Consider the following 20,311-nt stretch of genomic DNA (forward strand, 5'->3'; position numbering starts at 1 on the left):
CTTCTGTCAGTACCCACCAGATCCACAGGTCTGAATGGACCCTGGCTCTGGGGCAGGACCCCAGCAGTTTACAATTGTCTAAATTTTGTCTGGAATGGGGACTTGATACAGGCGGTGAGGGGGAGGTAAGAGCCTCAATGTAAGTTTGCCGGCTTTGTATTTTTCCGAGTCAGGACATGAAGGAAACTGACCCATTTTCTAACCATCATACAAAAGAATAGACATTTTAATGGCAAAAGAATGGGAAGACCACAATATCGAATTTATGAGCTGTCCTAGACCTTGAGAGTATGGGCTATCCCTTGTGATGTCAGAGCTGAGAGCTGGAAGAAGGCTGGGTACTTAGTTTCCATGGAGTGCTTCTCCAGGGGTTACTGTCTGGCTGCTTCCAAACTGCTGTTCCATTAGGAGGAAACAAACTCCTATCACTGCTATTGTGGTATCTGTCTCACCTAACCAATTAATTCCAAGGGACATACTCTGTAAAACTTTATTTGGAACAGTCAAATCTAAGACAAAGTATCTGTTAGATAATTTTTTTTATCTAACTAACAAGATACACATGACTGATACATTGTAAAATAAGGTGTTATAATATCAAGAAACAACTTGAGTCATCACATATTCAAATGGAGTAGTTTAGTTACTTTATTATTCTCTGGGGAAACATGGAAAATGGAACCACCAACAGTTCCTAAGAATGAGTAGATGCCCATTAACACATGGCTAGTCAATATATAGATTCAGATATTCATGGTTAATAGCCAAAATTCAAGAACTGTGTGCTAAATGAGACTGGCTTATCTATAAAGGTACCTTTATCTCATATGATTTTAGAATTGGAAGTGACATTTGCCCAGGCTATTTTACAAAAGAGAACCTAAGACCCAAGTACCTTTGTGATTCTATTGGTTAGTCTGACTTCAAACTAGCTAAACAAATAAAAAGAAAAGAAGAGCAGGATTTACAGGTGCAACTCACTGAAAATCCTAGAAGTGGAGCTGACATTAAGTAAGACTATGTTCAGGGACCAAGGAAAATATCATCAAAATTACACAGTTTTTCTCCAACTCTGTTTAACTGTTTTCTATTTATTTAATTCTCAGGTTTAGTGTGGTGGCAAATTGTCAGGTCTGATCTTGTACCCACTGCTTTCCTATAAACTCCAGAAAATATCTCACTGTGCCTTACTATCTCTAACTAAATAGATGTCTATCTCTGAACCTGTCTCAGTGGCCTGGGAGGTGTGAGGCCTTCACTGATGATCTGGCTTTTCTAGAGCCTTTAAAACCCATGAGTTGAGCACGGTGGAAGGGACAGGTCCAGAAAAAATTTAAAGTCTAATTTCTAGACATTGCGGGAAATAGATACCAGGTGATTTGGAAAAATAAGAAAAAAGGAATTTAAAAAACACATCATCTTTCAGGGCTGAGATGGAACCAGAATTGTCAAGGTCTGACATCTAATCAGTCATCCTTTCCACCACCCATTTCACTGCCCAGCATTAGTCTCCCTCAATAGCTATGTAATAAATGCTTTCGATTATACTTGAACTGTGTTTTATTGAAGTATTTTTATATGAGACTTTTGAGGGGAAACTCTCCCTTTTCCACTCCGGTAGCCAGCTCAATCTGATTCCTGTAATTATGGGCACTCCCACAGAGACATATTAATCATTTCATTAGAAAACTGAGAGATGAATGGAATGCGGGAAATCTTAAAATGGTTTTGGAGGAAACTGGCCTATGTGAAAAAAATTCAGCAGAGATTTATTAGAAGAGGCCATAAAACACTAAATTAGCCAATAAACACATGTTTATTGAGAGTTTGTTTGGTATAAATAACTTCAATTACCATGATGGAAAGAGCAGACACAGTCCACATCTTCAGGGAAACAAAATTTGTGTATGTGTAGTAACGCACCCTTTACATGCTTAATAGAGTAGGCAGAGCATTATACTTGTGCCCAAATGTCACACTTCCAGAGTCATAGCTCTTTTTTTCCAAATCAGTGTGATCAAGAGTGTCAGATTCCTTATTTAAAAAAAAACATGTAGAAAATGACCTTATAAATTTACAAGCCCTACACACATACTTTATCATAAAAACAGTGCAGTGGTAAAATTCCAAGGGCCAGGACAGTCCTAAAAAATTATGAGACATTTCCTGAGACAATTCAGAAAATAGGATTTAAATAAATGGAAAAGATAATAAACATCCTAACTTCATGACTGAGGAAAAACGTACTATATGTGCCTCACACCCTAAACCAGGACAAATCTAAATGGATCATTTAACTTCAGAAAGAAAAAAGAAAAAGAAAACATATAAATTCTAAAGGAAAATATGGTAATTCTTTCATTAGCTTAAGGAGAACTTTTCTGCGTCTCCAAATCTAGAAACATTAAAGAAAAGACTGATTAAATCCAACCACAGGGGAAAAAAGGACATCTTGTCTAGAAGTACAATGTAGGCAAAGTCAAAAGACAACAACAAATTGGGGAAGAAATATCACCTCGTAACTCAGTCAAAAGGTGACCCTTCCTATTGTAGAAAGAACTCTTAGAAACTGATTTTTTAAATGTCATAGAAAAAAATCCAATGTATATGAATAGACATTTGTTAAACATAAACCAAGTTGCTGTTAGATATGTGAAAACAAATTCTTAAATGTGAAAATTTCTTAAATACATTCCTAAGAAGGGCAAGTTAAAAGTATATGTTAATACACTATTCTTCCCCAAAGACAACAGAAAAAATTCAAAGGTTTAATAATATACTCTATTAGTTGTGGAGTAATAGAACTTACATATTTCTGGAAAGAGCATGAATTAGCATAACCCTTAGAGATGGCAACTTTACAATATTTCTTAAATGCCAAAACATATGCTTTTTAACTCAGAAGTTCCATTTTGGGTAATTAATCCTAGATACTAGCAGGCTGCATTACTTACAATAACAAAAACATAAAAATAGTAAACAATTGATATGTCTGCCCATAGAGGACTGTCAAAGTATATCCACTCATGCAAAGTCACAGTATTTGATTGTTTTAAAAATGTGCATGTTCTTTACATATCATCATAGAAAGAGGTATCAGTAAGTGAAAAGAGTAGTGTGCAAAAAAAGAAAAATGGAGGGAGGAAAAGACTACATTTTATTGTATAAAAAAAAAGAAACCATGTGGCTACAAAAATGTCTACAGACCATTAGAGCTCAGGTGGTGTTATTTGAGGAGAGGGGGCATGTTGAGACCTAGTCAGATAAAAAGGAACACTTCAGGGCATAATTTTAATAATTTGTGGCTTTGGGACCAGCTGACATGTTGCTTATTAAATTTTTTAATAAAAAATTAATTTAGGCATTCTTTTCAAATTATAGCAAGGGCATTAAAATCTTTAGAAATTCTCATAAATTTTTTCTCTGTATTTTATTTTTCTCAGCCTTTTGCCCTATGGAAAAATAACAATTTTTTTTATGCAGTGTCCTTTACAAATATTCTAAATGTTCTAGTGGAAATTTTTGTTTTCAATGTTCCTGTCTGGATCCCGAAGGAAAGCCATCTATGATGATCAGGTTATTAGACTGTAAGAGTTATTTGCTGTTGTTTGTAAAAGTCAGAGTTCTTAAAGATTTTTCAAGATCAAGTAATTTTCTCTTTGTAAAATTTAACGTTCTATTAAATTTTACACTATGTAAGATTTTCACTGCATAAGCATCAGTTATTAACAATAATTCTGTTTTCCTTGCAAACCCTTGGAATAGACTCTTTCTCCATAATCTAGCACTGAGTCTATGGTTGAGACTTAAAGCCCATGGAAGTTGATAATGAAAGAGTCATTGTTCTTTTTAAATATCCTATGTTAAATTATCAATGCTCAGATAAAAAAGGACAGACTTCACAATATTAAAAACCAATAGATTTAATTAAATGATATAGAGACAAAATAATTTTGGCATCCCTAGAAGACAGATTTAATCAAATTTATTTTGAAACAATCAAGAAATTTCATTATGAACGATCAGAGAACAGACCTGCAAGTGATGAGATTATTCTGGGTTGAATTTAGTTTGGAGTAGGAACAACTTTCTAAGAAATGTAGGGAAATCCCTAGATGTAGAAGGGTGAAATAATAGAATAGAAAATTTTTTCTCCCAGGGGGAAAAAATAATCAGAAGGTGATGACAGCTCACTTCCCAGGTTATCTCTTGTTTATTCACTGACAGACACCGTGTTTGGCTGCCTGCATCACGAAACAATGACGGTTGCTGGGCACATCCTCTTAGCAGCCTGGTACAATGGCCTCCTGGAAATACTGACTCCCACCTGATACCAGGCAGCTGGTGCTTTCAAGTCTTGCTGAAGCCTTGCATGGTCATTTTCAATCGGCTACGTAATTCTAAGAACAAAGCACAGGACACTTTTAGCAGTGACAAAAATAACACCCATAGAGTTTAGCCAAGGGCTTTGCAAGAAGACATTGCCAGCTGCCTATTTAAAATTTCATTAGACTTTGTTTCTAGTAGGTCATTACATCTGAAATATCAGATTTCAATTTAAAACTTTAGGTTATTATACCTCAAAAAGAAGCAGTGCAATTAATCAAAATATGCACCTAAACTACTGCCATCTTAGCAGTAGTCTGTTTGTGCCACCAGCAAAGAAGCCCGGAGAGCAAGTGGTGATAAAATTGCGAAAGGCATTTTCCACAGCTTGCTGATAACTGAATGTTCTTCCTTTGCAAGGAGTGGTCCAAAGCCTGGAAGAAGTGGTAGTCAGAGAGTGCAAGTTCTGATGAGTGCTGTGGATGACAGAGAGTTTCCAAGTCCAACTTCTGTAGTTTGAGCAGCATATGGCTGAGCATTATCTTGCAAGAGGATTGGCCTGTGTCTGTTGAACAATGGCAGCTGCTTCATGGCAAGTAGTTGCAGTAGACATCCACATGAATCTGAAGTGATTAGTAACAGTGTTTTTTTGGATGAATATTTGATTTTGGACTATGTTTTGGCACTTCCCATCTTTATCCAATCATTGTGTCCAAAGCTTGTGATTGTCAAATCATTTTTCATCACACATAACAACACAGTTAGAAATGGCTTACCTTTATGGCGTGGTGGCAAAGAAAGGCAAGCTCCAAGATAATTTCTCTTCTGACATTCATTTAATTCATGCAGAACCCATCTTTCCAGCTTCTTTCCCTTGCCAATTTGTTTCCCATGGTCCAATATTTTTGGAATAGCTGCATTAAATCATGCTGCTAATTCATGCATAGGTTGAGATGGACTCCCTTCCACTTCAGCTTTCAGCTTATCATATCCACCTTGGTCTCTGGTCACCCGTGTGACTCATTTTCAGATTAAACTTACCAGAACGGAACTTCTCAAACCATCAGTGTACTGTGCATTCATTACCCACATCCTTCCCAAATACTTAATCAATATTTTGTACTGGCTGCGCTGCACTGGTTCCATGATCAAATGCATGTTCAAAAATAACATTAATTTTTTATTTATCCATGGTTTCATAAAAATTACTCTAAAAAAATGTGAAAGATGCCGAAACATGCATTTGAAAGACTGAGGATGTACCTTCACAATAAATATAAACCAAGAGGGTAGCACCTGTGGCTCAGTGAGTAGGGCGCCGGCCCCAAATACCAAGGGTGGCTGGTTCAAATCCAGCCCAAGCCAAATTGCAACAAAAATAAATAAATCAGTAAATAAAAAGCAATGAAGTGTCAAAATGAAATGTCAGAGATATCAACTGTCAAACTTAGTACTAAATGAAACCATTTCATACTTAAAAACATTAATATCTCTGATATTTGTGTGTGGTTGGTGATAGGCAAGAAGATTCCTAGCACAACACTTGACATAGGCTTGTAATGAACACTAGTTCAATTGCACATTAATAGAATGTATTTTACATTCTGTATGCTAACCTAAGTATGCTAACCTAAGTCCTATGATTGGGTAATAGCCATATGGAGATATAAGATGACTTTTCTTCCGTATGTTAATTTTGAATATGTTGTAAGCTTACTAATGTATTTACCTATCACCTTAAAATTAAATTAACTCTAAATACTGTCCTTAATTGTCTCAACCTGTACTATAATACTAATAAATAGGTCATTTGAGTTTTAATAATAAAAAAAATTGGACATCCAAAAACTCTATTAATGGCAAAAACAGAAGCTACTGAGAAATTGATTTTGTTTTATTTTGTGTACATTGGGAAAGAAATAAGGGAAATTACACCCTGTTTCATTGCTATTTTGAGCTGTCTGCACGGCATTGGTTCCATGATGTAACGCATAATCAAAAATAACATGAATTGTTTACTTTTCCATGGTTTCACAAAAATTGCTCTTAAAAAATGTGGAAGAAATTTGGAGGCTTATTCATACTATGAGGAGTTTTCGTTGAGTTAATATCCAGTTTTAGCCTTCTTCCTGGATATGTTTTATTCCTATTATTGTGATTTTTTTTTTGTCCCTGAATCAGAATTATGCTACTTTCTCACTATTCTATGGATAATTGTGAACAGTTTGAAAGATTGTCTAAAAAATATAGACTGTAAGTAAATAAAACTACACAAAAAGCAGTAGCAAGATTAACCTCCAGACTTTTATTGAGTGTTATGGTACAAACACTGTGCTAGGGAGAGGCTCAAAGATGGAAACAACACAATTCCACCTTCATCAGGATTGGTATCGAGGAGAAACACAGGTAAACACAGAACATCATTACAAAAGGAAGTATGACAAATGTAGTCATAAATACACCCAAGGCATTAAAGGAGAACTGAACAGAAGGACCTAATATAACCTATGATGGTGGAGCTTAAGAAATCCTTGGGCAGAGGGGACAATGTTAGTTACAAGAAGAGAAAGGAGTATCAGCACAGGAAGTGAAGCAGCCCACAGCATGGTGTGGGGGCTTTGATAGCACCGGAGCCTCTGGTCTGAGTTCTGAGGGTTTTGATAAGGCTGGAGCAGGTGGCAGGGGCCCACTTCCACAGAGACTATTTACAAACACTACAGTAAATGTCAACCATACTAGACCACTCCAATAGTTATCATTTTTCTAGCTTATCAGATTTCTGAATGATGTACTAATAGTAAGCCCTGAAGATATTCACTGATCTGTATATTTTATTATATACATAATCTCTTTCCTTCTCTTACTCAATTCCTTAACCTGATAATTGCCTGCTGTGATATTATTATATAAGGAGATACTTGATTCAAGAAAGAAATGCACAGGTTCCAGAAGGAAGGCAGTTCTCAGGCATGGCAGAACCTTTGATCTTGACAAAGTTTAAGCAACCATCTTACATGGTAGGGGGTGACTGAAAAAGCCTGAAAATATCTCCACATTATCCTTTACCTTCTTCTTTTTTCCTTCCCTGAATCCTTTCCAAATCTTCTATCTTTTCCCTTATAAGAAACTTCCATTTTTGTTTCAACTGTAATATTTCAACATTTTACTCATACTTTGCTCGAAGTACCTAAATATGAAGAATTCCGCTTGTGCCTCCAGAAACAGATTTACTCATTCATGAATCTAGTTGTTAATTTTGGTTGAGTGGCCATGGAGTACTGGGCAATGTGATAGCTTTCAGACAAAGGGGGGAAGGCAAGGAGATGTGAAGCCCAGTAGGGAAAGAGATATTTTCAAATAATCATACAACTAGGTATATGTAATTATATGCGGTAATAAGTTTATGAGGGACAAGTGCAGGATGTTAGCAAAAAACTTTAGTAGGTGAACCTTTCCTATTTTGGGAAACCATTGAAGGCTTCTCTCTGGGAGGGTTACATTTGATCTGAAGGTGAAAAAGTGGAGGATCATTCAAAGCAGAACACACAGCATGTGCAAAAGTTATGAGGCAGAAAGGACCATGAAACTGAAAGAAGTCCAATGTGGCTGAGGTTCAGAGGGAAAAGAAGGACACAGGAAAGAAGCAGCTGGAGGCACAAACAGATGCTGTTTTCTTCAAGACTTGGTAAACCAAGCAAACAGGTCTTAATCTTTAGCCTAAGAGAATTTGGAGGCACTAGATGTTTTAGTATGACTCGATCAGATTTGCATTTTTCGCAAAGCACATAGTTGTAAAGTGGCAAGAGTGAATCCATGGAAACTATTCTCCTGATCAGACAAGAGATGATTGCAAGTTACAGTCCTAGGGTGGTGGAGGTGGTGAAGTAGAGAAGCAGGAGGATTCTGCCGTTATTTACAAGGCTAAAATTATAAAACTGAAGTAAAATAAGCAATAGGTTGAAGTGGTCAGGAGTATAGGTTCTGGAGTCAAACTACCTGGTATAAATAATGGTTCTGAGTCTTGTTAGCTGTGTGACTTTAAACAAGTCCATTAACTTTAGTCTCACTTTTGTTATGTGTAAAGTGGGCATAGTATTGGTACTTCCCTTCCAGGGTTGTTGTAAGGACTAAATGCTCAGTAGACATAAAGCATCTGGTGTGGTGCCAGACACACTTGAGTGCTCTGGTGTGTTGGATGTTGGTCATTTGGACATGGGGAATGTAGATGGAGCAGGAGGAATCAAGGAGGATTCTGAAAATGACATCCAGTGTATTCAAGCATAGCTGAAATCAGTTTAGAATTCATCATTTAAGAGCACAGAATTGTTACACTCAGCCAGGGTTGTCCAACCTTTTTTCTTTTAAGCTGCACACTGGAAGAACAGAGGCAGCAGAGACGGCAGGGGAAATGAACCCCTCTGAGTCGCACTTAAGAGACAAATTGATACAACTTGAGGCTTAAAGTAAACTTTGAACATTTCCAGATGTAGAATGAAAAATGTGGAAGTATCAGTAAAGGACTCTGACAAGAGGTAATGATTCCTAGTTAGGAGTGGCATGAGACAGAAAGATTGCCAGGAAACCTTTAGGAAAGAGTTAATAAAACCTGAGCATGCCCAAAAGAAGAGAGACTCAGAATAAGGAAGAAAAAGATATTATCTCAGGTGCTTCTTGGTCAGAGCTTTCAGCAGTTCCTAGCAAAGAAGGAACTAGAAATTAATAATGGAACTTTTGCTTGTATTTTGCTGCATAGTTAAATATTTTAAAATCGATCATATTCATATATGAATTATTATTGTGAATTCAGTTATTTTAATCTAATTAATCCTATCATCTTCATAAAATCCTAAATGAACAAAATCCCCAAAGATTACTACGCATTACATATCTCAATTGCAGAATTGTGCTCGAAGTTCTGCTGTTCAGAATTTTCACCAAGAAACTGGGTGAGCAGCATTCCTCATAGAATTTTGTGTTAACAAGTCCAATATCTGTGTGACAAGCTGACTCTAGAGAATGAATTCATTGCAGCAATACAACTTCTTAGGCAGGTTTAAGACTGTTTCTCCATGAGGACATTTTTTTTTAATTACCATTTTGATAAACAGCTATCATCATAAGAAGAGTAAAAGTCTAGCAATTATGTTCTTCTGAAATCCTTATAAAGAAAAAAAAAGAGGGGTGGCACCTGTGGCTCAAAGGAGTAGGGCACCGGTCCCATATGCCAGAGGTGGCAGGTTCAAACCCAGCCCCAGCCAAAAAAAAGAAAAAAAGAGAAACAGATGTTTGGAAAAGATAATAACTTTCTCTTCCTGCTGTTCTATGAACTGCCCCGCTCCTCCTCCCAAAAGCATACCAAAAAAAAAAAACTATTTTAAATATATGTTTTGGTTGAGGTGAGTTTCTAAAGTTTTAAATTAAGACAAAATTTGTAATTTCATACACATGTTCACAGACAGATCCATATGTCTCAGCATGTCCAAAAAACTCCTGCAGGGTGATGAACTATGACAGAGGTTGAACTAACCATTCCTAAAAAGCCATTCTTTGTTATTTGTAGAATTCGCCCAGCATCAAATGTGTAAGTTTTTAACCTTTTACAAGGATTCCTATATTTAAAAACTTCTGAATATGATTTATATGGTTTTAGACAAACTTTAAAAACTAATTCCAATGTCTTTTTATAATTCTACACAAGTAATTTTATACTGTATGCACCATTCTTGAATAAAGGCCTAATTTTAACCAGTAGGAAAGTTGATGCAATCATGCTTTCAGTATTTTTGAACTTCAATACAGAAGTCAATTTAGCGTAGGCTTTAAGGCACATAGCATCAGTTTTTAATTACCTGTCTTTAACCTAGCATCTGCATGTATTTGCCCATCTTTCCCCTGCAGGTAAGAACTGCTAGATGAATTGCCTAATAGATGTAAGTTGCTCTTAATTTTAACTTTTCCAGCTACTGCAATAATCTGGATGAGAGAAAAGGTGACTAGGACCAAGATGGTAGAGGAGAAGAAGTGAACAGGTCAGAGCTAGGACATATTAAAGGTAAAGCACATAACAATGCATTTGCTTATGTTTAGATGAGGAATATGAAATACGTCACAATTAGATGCTGTACTTCCAAAGGGTCTTAAATAATAAAAATATATGCAAGGGAAGAAAAGATTTGTCTTTGACATATTTTTCTCCTAAGAAATCCAAAAATCAAGAAAAGCATTATAGCCCTTGCCTTCTGTAAGCTGGGTCTGCATAGGCCAAGGCAGTGTCTCTGACATTGTTAAGCGACAGTTATTCCCACTCTGAATTCCCATCTGGGCTCTGCTTCTCCTCTTTTTCTCCCTACAATCAGGTCCTCCCCAGGAATCAAGTGACATTTCCAAAGTGTAGTCAAGGCATTCTCCCCATTATTATTCAGAAGTCCTTGCTTTGGCTAACACGATCAATGTTTTCTTGGTGTACAGTGACCCCTGTCTGTGGAAATGCTGTGTAGAGTTCAGCTATCAAGACCGTGGTGATGCAGAGTGAAAGAAAATTCAACTTGGAATCAGATGTGGATTTGAGCCTCAGTTCTCACGAGATACAGTCAAGTGGCTTACCTGGTTTTTTTAATCTGTAAAATGGGAATGACTTCAACTACACAGTCATGTATTCCATAATGACAGGGATGCGTCTTGAGAAGTACATTGTTAGATGATTTTGTCATCATGCTAACATCACAGAGTGTACTTTTGCTAAGCTAGGAAATGCAGGCCATGACATGCCAAGGCCATATGGAATAGCCCATGGCTCCAAGGCTGCAAACCTGTACAGCATGTTACTGTACTGTAGGCAGCTGTAACACAGTTGTAAGTGCCCATCTACACATATCTAAACACGAAACACAAAAAAGGTACAGTACAAATACTTCAGAAAAGTTAAAAAACACCTGTAGTCCCAGCTACTTGGGAAGCTGTGGCAAGAGAATTGAGCCCAAGAGTTTGAGGTTGCTGTGAGTTGTGATGCCGTGGCACTCTATCCAGAGCACCTGAGTGAGACTCTGTCTCAACAAAAAAATTAAAAAGTTAAAATAAAAAATAAAATAAAAAAACAGTATGCCTGCACAGGATCTTATGAGTAGTGAGTGAATATGAAAGCCTTGGACATTACTGTATGCTACTGTAGACTTTATAAGCACTGTACACTTAGGCTATTCTAAATTTAGCAAAAAATTGTGTACAATGTTATCATGACTATAACAACATGAGGCAATATAATTTTTTTTGGTTCCATTATAATCTCCTGGGGCCACTGTCCCATGTGTAGTTGGTGGGTGAATGAAATGTGGCTACATGACATGTGACTATATTTCAAAGGAAACAGTGGTTGTGAAAATATTTTACTTAGTAAAGTTTGATTTTACCAAAATTCCAGAGACCTAGTACAAATTCTAAATATTCATGTTATAAACAGCTGGAAGCCATAAATCAAAACCTAGCATAATTTTTTTCCTAAGTGAAAATAAAAATTGAAGCTTTTATTGATTTTAAAAAGACTGTATTATCATTTAATTTTTAAAAATCTGAATTCTTGATATAAAATTCAAATACAAAAAAGTGTAGAAAGTAAAGTCTCCAGAAGTCTCACCTCTCCCCTTAGACCCACTTCCTCAAATTCACTGTTTACCTTTCCAGAACCTGTATTGCATCCAAAAAATATTGTCCACAAATTGGATTATATAACCCATAACTACCTTATAACCTATTTTTCATAAAACCATATATTGTAGACAATGTTCTGCACTAATAGATTTATATCTACTTCATCCTTTTTAAGGCTGATCCCAGTGGTCTCAATGATGCCTGAATATTAGACTCAGTAAACTTAAAAAGTAAACAAGAAACAAAATATGCAAACAAATACACATCACCCCACACCAAAACCAAAGCTCCAAACACTCCTGAACCAATTGATCAAACCTCTTAGTCAGGGGTCTCAACAAGATCTAGGCAATTGTTTTTAAAAATCTCCTGAGGTGGTTCTAATGTTCAACCAGGATTGAGGCCCACACATCTTAAGCAGTACTCTATATGAAGGCCAGTTAAGTTTGTGAACTCATCCTAGAAAAAGGTGTACGTAGCTCACTGCTGAACATCACTGCATTCACCTTTGAGGTACTCCTCTTGGGGAGCTATACACCAACACCAGTGGCTAGTTCACCCTTCAGAGCAATTTTGCAACTCCATTTGACCAAAAAGGCCATGCTGTTAATCTTAAAAATAGCTAGAGGAGAAGGAAAAACACCACGTGAAGATGGAGGTAGAATTTGCTGTGATGCATCTACCAGCCAAAGAATGCCAAGGATTGGCAGCAACCATCAGAAGCTCTAAGAGCAGCAGGGAACAGATGCTCCTTCAAAAGCTCCAGAAGCATCCAACCCTGGATGTCAGATTTCTATACTCCAGAACTGTGAGAGAATGTATTTCTGTTGTTTTAAGTCACCCACTCTGTAGTACTTGGCACAATAGCCCAAGGCAACTAATACACCGTGTTTCTGCCTAGGAGCAATAATGGGATGGGAAGAGGCCAGAAGAGATGAGAATGGTGATTATTACAAATATTTGTCCCTCTCATGCCATTTTTCGCCCGTGGGACACTGAATACTCACAGCCAGAATACTCTAGAACGTCTGCAGACCTTTGCTCTACTAGTTGTATGCTTACTGAGAGTCAGTTGTGTTTATTCCCAGTGATTCGTGTTATTATAATTTTGTACTCCGATTTAAAAAATAAAGGATAATTTTATTAACCGCTAGGGTAGAAAATGAGAGCGCTCATTAAAGGATAAACATTACTTTCTGAGTTGTAACGATGAGTTCTGACTGTATTGTAACTTGAGCTATGAGCAAGCTAACCAAATCACTGATAAGCTATAGGATACACGCATACGGTGTTCACTGTATGCCAACACTGAACCCAAAGATGCGCCTACGTTAACTGAAGACCCTACATCCCAGAACGGATGACGTCAAGTTCCAAACTCCAGCAGTCTGGCTCAAGGGACCATCCTCCTCACTACTACAGGATGCTGTGTCTCTCCCTTGAGTACATATCGCTTGCACTAGCTTCAGATTTCTTTAATCTATGTAGACGTAGAAAAGCAGTAATTACAAAAGTCAGGGTGGTCGGCAAAACTCCTAGGTCATGTAAGGTTGTACCCAAACTTCTGCGAGCCACATTTTCCCCATCACTCAAAGTCTGTAGTTACGACTGTCTTCGAACTGATTAATTCTATTACTAAAAGATACTTTCGTTTTCATTTCATTAGTTTTTCCTATTTGGGGGGTAGCTTCCTGTACTTTTCACTCCCGCGCTGAATTCGCAGACGCACGTGTTTCTGGTGCCTACATCCTAGGGGCGGAGCAAGGGGCGGGGCAAGAGCCAGCGAGCCTGCGCCCAGCGGCCCCAGCCCCGCCCCCTCGAGGGCGAACGCGCCTGTCCCTTCCGGCTTGCGGTACCCTCAGCGGTGGCGTTCTCCGCTCTCCCTGCGTGGCTGACTCTACAGCAGGGAGCCAGAACTTTACGCGCTTTCTCCACCACCGTGTCCCGCAGGTTCCCAGGCCTACCAGCTTGAGTGCCTTGTCGTCTCTGAGCCGTGGGGCAGGTCCGAGGGCGGAAGTCCCGCCCCATGATGGCGGGGCGGTGGCAGAGCTAGTGACCCCCTGGGGAGGCCGGTGAGTCCGCTGCCAGCTCGTTGCGAGCCCGCCAGTGGGAAAGCTGAGGACGTCGGACTGTCCTCCACGCCCGCCTAGCCTTGCTCCTAGCTTCCCGCTTTCTCAGAAAACTTGCACCTTCCCTCTCCCGGACCTGCTTCTTCTGGGGCGCTCTCTCCGTGGTGCTCAGTCATGTTTATCCCACAGTGCTGAACCACGGATTTTCCCAAACGTTAAGAGAGGCATGTGGCTGTGCGGGAACAAACAGCAACTCTGAATTCCGCGCCACCAAATAGGGTGACTTTTATGCAGCAGAGATTATAGAGATGCTTAATAGTGTGCTTGCCACGGAGAAGTCTAGTGGAACAGACAGATTGATTAACGGGGAAGTACTGTGTTGAGTGAGAGGCTCTGTGATAGAAGTGTCAACATAGTGACCAGGAGAGCGTTGAGAAGGAGCTGGCAAGAGACTGGGAAGGGTCAGCCAAAGGATGGACACGTTCAGTCAACCAGGGAGTGCGGTATGTGTTACCTTCTCTAATATCTCTAGTTTACGGTCTAATTTACTCTTACCACAAGCAGTCTAATGTAGGCCACCATCTCTCCTTTCTCCAATAGTTTATTTTGTGTTTCCTATTTCCCCTGTTGCTCTTTTGAACTGAATTCTCACAACAGCCAGATTGAGGTGTTTATATACTGGAGATCTTGCAGTATAAATAAGTAAAGAACTAAATAAAATGTTGGGCAGTGTTCACTGCTATGAAGAAAAATAAACCATAGTATTAAGAATGATGGACTGGAGGAGTAGTGGCTATGGGGTAGGATAAGATAGGGTAGTCAAGAAAGACGTCTCTGAGAAAGTGACATTCGAGCAGAGCCCAGAGTCCTGTAAAGATCTGGGGCAAAAGCATTGTTGTCATAGGGAACTGTAGGTGCAAAGACCCAAAAGTGAGAACAAGCTTAGAGGTGTGATCAAGGAACAGAAAGAAGGCCAGTGTGGCCAGAGCTGAGCAAAAGAGAGAGAGTAGTATGAGACAGAGAGAGTTCAGTTATGCCTGATCTTGTAAGGGCTTGTAGGTCTTCCATATGGATTTTATTAATATTCTGAGTATGGGATTACCTGGGAAGGCTTTGAACAAGGCATGGAAGTGATACAATGTGATTTACACTTTTAAAAGATTACTGGCTTCTGTGTGGGGAACTAACGTTATTGGGGTAAGAGTGTAACTGGCAAATCATATGAAGGCTGTTGCAGTAGTCCAAATGAAATGATGGCTACTTGGATTGGGATCATAGTAAATTGAGAAGGTGGTGGTGTGGTAGATTTGGGATATATTTTGCAAGTAGAGCCAATACTGATGCATTTGATGTGGGGCTTGAAGCAAGTTTCAAAAAAGCGTTTAGGGCGGGGCCTGTGGCTCAAAGGAGTAGGGCGCCCGCCCCATATGCTGGAGGTGGCGGGTTCAAACCCAACCCCGGCCAAAAACTGCAAAAAAAAAAAGCCTCTTAGATTTTTGTCCTGAGTAGTTGGATGAATAACAATAGGATTTATAAGAATTTGGGAAGATTGGAAGAAAGAAATGGAGAGCTCTCTGCCCAGGATGTATTACAGTTGAGAAGCCTATTAAGTATTGTTTGCCTCTTGTTTCCTTTGTCTCTTGTTCTACTCTGATTTTCCACGTTCTCCTACTCTTTTGAAACTCTTTTTCTCACCTACTTGTCTCCATGGCTCAATGAGGTAGGTTCTCATCCTTTAGATTTTTAGCTTAATCTGAAGGGGATTTTCTTCAACTGTACTAGTCAGTGTTCTCCAGAGAGATGGAACTGACAGGATATGTGTAGATACAGATGTAGACAGGGATACAATACATACATACATGAAAGAGGATTTACCAGGAGGATTGGCTCATACAATTATAGAAGCTGAGAAGTCCTTTGATAAGTTGTCTGCAAGCTAGAGGCCCAGGCATGCTGGTAATATGAAAACCTTCAGAAGCCAATACTATAACTCTTAGTCCTACTCTGAAGGCCTAAGAGCCTAGTGGGCGTCTCAGCTAGTGATGTCCTAGGCTGGAGAACCTGGGGTTCTGGCAAAAGAAGATTGTCCTTACTCTAGGAGAAAGAGTGATTCTCCTTTCCTCTGCCTTTTTGTTCTGTCTGGACCCTGATCAGACTGGTGGTGCCCATCCACAGTGGGAGCAGATCTTCCCCACTCGGTCTACCAACTCAAATACCATTGTTCTCTGGAAACACCCTCATGGACACATCCAGAATAATGATTTGCCAACTATGTAGGTATCCTTTAGTCCAGTCAAGTTGACACTTAAAATTAACCATCACACCAACTAATTCACTGGTTTTAGTTCCCAGTTCTATGTGTCCATAATGCGTGTCACTGTGGATTGAAATTTCTTATTAAAAAGTTGTCCTATTTGATAGTCTCTCCATTCTCTGAAACCCCAAACTATGTCTGTTTTGTTGATTACTGCCTTCCTAGTTTCTGGTACACAATATCAAATAAATTTTGTTTTTTTATTTTTATTTTTTTTTTATTGTTGGGGATTCATTGAGGGTACAATAAGCCAGTTACACTGATTGCAATTGTTAGGTAAAGTCCCTCTTGCAATCATGTCTTGCCCCCATAAAGTGTGACACACACTAAGGCCCCACCCTCTCCCTCCGTCCCTCTTTCTGCTTCCCCCCCCATAACCTTAATTGTCATTAATTGTCCTCATATCAAGATTGAGTACATAGGATTCATGCTTCTCCATTCTTGTGATGCTTTACTAAGAATAATGTCTTCCACTTCCATCCAGGTTAATATGAAGGATGTAAAGTCTCCATTTTTTGTAATGGCTGAATAGTATTCCATGGTATACATATACCACAGCTTGTTAATCCATTCCTGGGTTGGTGGGCATTTAGGTTGTTTCCACATTTTGGCGATTGTAAATTGAGCTGCAATAAACAGTCTACTACAAGTGTCCTTATGGTAGAAGGATTTTTTTCCTTCTGAGTAGATGCCCAGTAGTGGGATTGCAGGATCAAATGGGAGGTCTAGGTTGAGTGCTTTGAGGTTTCTCCATACTTCCTTCCAGAAAGGTTGTACTAGTTTGCAGTCCCACCAGCAGTGTAAAAGTGTTCCCTTCTCTCCACATCCACGCCAGCATCTGCAGTTTTGAGATTTTGTGATGTGGGCCATTCTCACTGGGGTTAGATGATATCTCAGGGATGTTTTGATTTGCATTTCTCTAATATATAGAGATGATGAACATTTTTTCATGTGTTTGTTAGCCATTCGTCTGTCATCTTTAGAGAAAGTTCTATTCATGTCTCTTGCCGATTGATATATGGGATTGTTGGCTTTTTTCATGTGGATTAATTTGAGTTCTCTATAGATCCTGGTTATCAAGCTTTTGTCTGATTGAAAATATGCAAATATCCTTTCCCATTGTGTAGGTTGTCTCTTTGCTTTGGTTATTGTCTCCTTAGCTGTACAGAAGCTTTTCAGTTTAATGAAGTCCCATTTGTTTATTTTTGTTGTTGTTGCAATTGCCATGGCAGTCTTCTTCATGAAGTCTTCCCCCAGGCCAATATCTTCCAGTGTTTTTCCTATGCTTTCTTGGAGGATTTTTATTGTTTCATGCCTTAAATTTAAGTCCTTTATCCATCTTGAATCAATTTTTGTGAGTGGGGAAAGGTGTGGGTCCAGTTTCAGTCTTTTACATGTAGACATCCAGTTCTCCCAACAGCATTTATTGAATAGGGAGTCTTTCCCCCAAGGTAAGTTCTTGTTTGGTTTATCGAAGATTAGGTGGTTATAAGATGTTAGTTTCATTTCTTGATGTTCAATTCGATTCCAAGTGTCTATGTCTCTGTTTTTGTGCTAGTACCATGCTGTCTTGACCACTATGGCTTTGTAGTACAGACTAAAATCTGGTATGCTGATGCCCCCAGCTTTATTTTTGTTACTAAGAACTGCCTTAGCTATACGGGGTTTTTTCCGGTTCCATACAAAACGCAGAATCATTTTTTCCAAATCTTGAAAGTACGATGTAGGTACTTTGATAGGAATGGCATTGAATAGGTAGATAGCTTTGGGAAGTATAGACATTTTAACAATGTTGATTCTTCCCATCCATGAGCATGGTATGTTCTTCCATTTGTTAATATCCTCTGCTATTTCCTTTCTGAGGATTTCATAGTTTTCTTTATAGAGGTCCTTCACCTCCTTCGTTAGGTATATTCCTAGGTATTTCATTTTCTTTGAAACTATAGTGAAGGGAGTTGTGTCCTTAATTAGCTTCTCATCTTGACTGTTATTGGTGTATACAAAGGCTACTGACTTGTGGACATTGATTTTATATCCTGAAACATTACTGTATTTTTTGATGACTTCTAGGAGTCTTGTGGTTGAGTCTTTGGGGTTCTCTAAGTATAAGATCATGTCATCAGCAAAGAGGGAGAGTTTGACCTCCTCTGCTCCCATTTGGATTCCCTTTATTTCCTTGTCTTGCCTAATTGTATTGGCTAGAACTTCCAGCACTATGTTGAATAGTAAAGGTGACAGAGGACAACCTTGTCTGGTTCCAGTTCTAAGAGGAAAAGCTTTCAGTTTTACTCCATTCAGTAAAATATTGGCTGTGGGTTTGTCATAGATAGCTTCGATCAGTTTTAGAAATGTGCCACCTATGCCTATACTCTTCAGTGTTCTAATTAGAAAAGGATGCTGGATTTTATCAAATGCTTTTTCTGCATCTATTGAGAGGATCGTGTGATCTTTGTTTTTGCCTCTGTTAATATGGTGGATAACGTTTATGGACTTGCGTATGTTAAACCAGCCTTGCATCCCTGGGATGAAGCCTACTTGATCATGATGAATGACTTTTTTGATGATAAGCTGTAATCTATTGGCTAGGATTTTGTTGAGAATTTTTCCATCTATATTCATGAGTGAGATTGGTCTGAAATTCTCCTTTTTGTTTGGGTCTTTTCCTGGTTTTGGTATCAGGGTGATGTTTGCTTCATAGAATGTGTTGGGGAAGATTCCTTCTTCCTCAGTTTTTTGGAATAATTTCTGCAGTACAGGAATAAGCTCTTCCTTGAAGGTTTGATACAATTCTGGAGTGAAGCCATCTGGACCAGGGTGTTTTTTAGTTGGAAGATTTTTTAGTTTCTTTGATCTCAGTGCTTGAAATTGGTCTGTTCAGGAGGTCTATTTCTTCCTGGCTAAGTCTAGGGAGAGGGTGTGATTCCAAATATTGATCCATTTCCTTCACATTGTCAAATTTCTGGGCATAGAGTTTCTGGTAGTATTCAGAGATCATCTCTTGTATCTCTGTGGGATCAGTTGTTATTTCCCCTTTATCGTTTCTGATTGAGGTTACTAGAGATTTTACTTTTCTATTACTAGTTAGTCTGGCCAATGGTTTATCTATTTTATTTATTTTTTCAAAAAACCAACTCCTTGTTTCATTAATTTTCTGAATGATTCTTTTGTTTTCAATTTCATTGATCTCTGATTTGATTTTGGATATTTCTTTTCTTCTACTGAGTTTAGGCTTAGATTGTTCTCCTTTTTCCAATTCCATAAGATCTCTTGTGAGATTGTTGATGTGCTCTCTTTCTGTTTTTTGAATGTAGGCATCTAAAGCGATGAATTTTGCTCTCAAAACTGCTTTTGCAGTATCCCACAGGTTTTGGTAGCTTGTGTCTTCATTGTTCTTATGCTCAAGGAAGTTAATGATTTCCTGTTTTATTTCTTCCTGCATCCATCTGTTATTCAGCAGAAGATTGTTTAATTTCCATGCCTTTGGGTGGGGTTGAGCATTTTTGTTAGAGTTGAGTTCCACCTTTAGTGCCTATGGTCTGAGAAGATACAAGGTAAAATTTCAATTCTTTTGATTCTGTTGATATTTGTTTTGTGTCCCAGGATATGATCAATTTTGGAGAATGTTCCATGGGGTGATGAGAAGAATGTATATTCTTTATCTTTGGGGTGGAGTGTTCTATATGCGTCTATCAAGCATAGTTGTTCTAGGGTCTCATTTAAATCTCTTATATCTTTGTTTAATTTCTGTTTAGAGGATCTGTCCAGCTCTGTAAGAGGTGTGTTAAAGTCCCCTGTTATGATGGTATTATCAGATATCATATTGCTCAGACTGAGTAAGGTCTGCTTCAAGAATCTGGGAGCATTTAAATTGGGTGCATAAATATTTAGAATTGAAATGTCTTCTTGTTGTAGTTTTCCCTTGACCAATATAAAGTGACCATCTTTGTCTTTTTTGACT

At 38.4% G+C, this 20,311-nt stretch overlaps 1 protein-coding gene across 2 annotated transcripts in view; it reads left to right on the forward strand.

Moving 5' to 3' along the window:
* The first annotated feature begins 13,799 nt into the window (after positions 1-13,799).
* Positions 13,800-20,311, forward strand: part of GYS2 (glycogen synthase 2) — a 95,098-nt gene continuing 88,586 nt past the window's right edge. For both annotated transcript variants that reach the window (XM_053555615.1, XM_053555614.1), the window contains exon 1: positions 13,800-14,542. The gene's annotated coding sequence lies outside the window, so the exon portion shown is untranslated. The remainder of the gene's footprint in view (positions 14,543-20,311) is intronic.

Source organism: Nycticebus coucang, chromosome 12 (assembly GCF_027406575.1).
Source record: "Nycticebus coucang isolate mNycCou1 chromosome 12, mNycCou1.pri, whole genome shotgun sequence".
In the NCBI taxonomy this organism is placed as follows: Eukaryota; Metazoa; Chordata; class Mammalia; order Primates; family Lorisidae; genus Nycticebus; species Nycticebus coucang.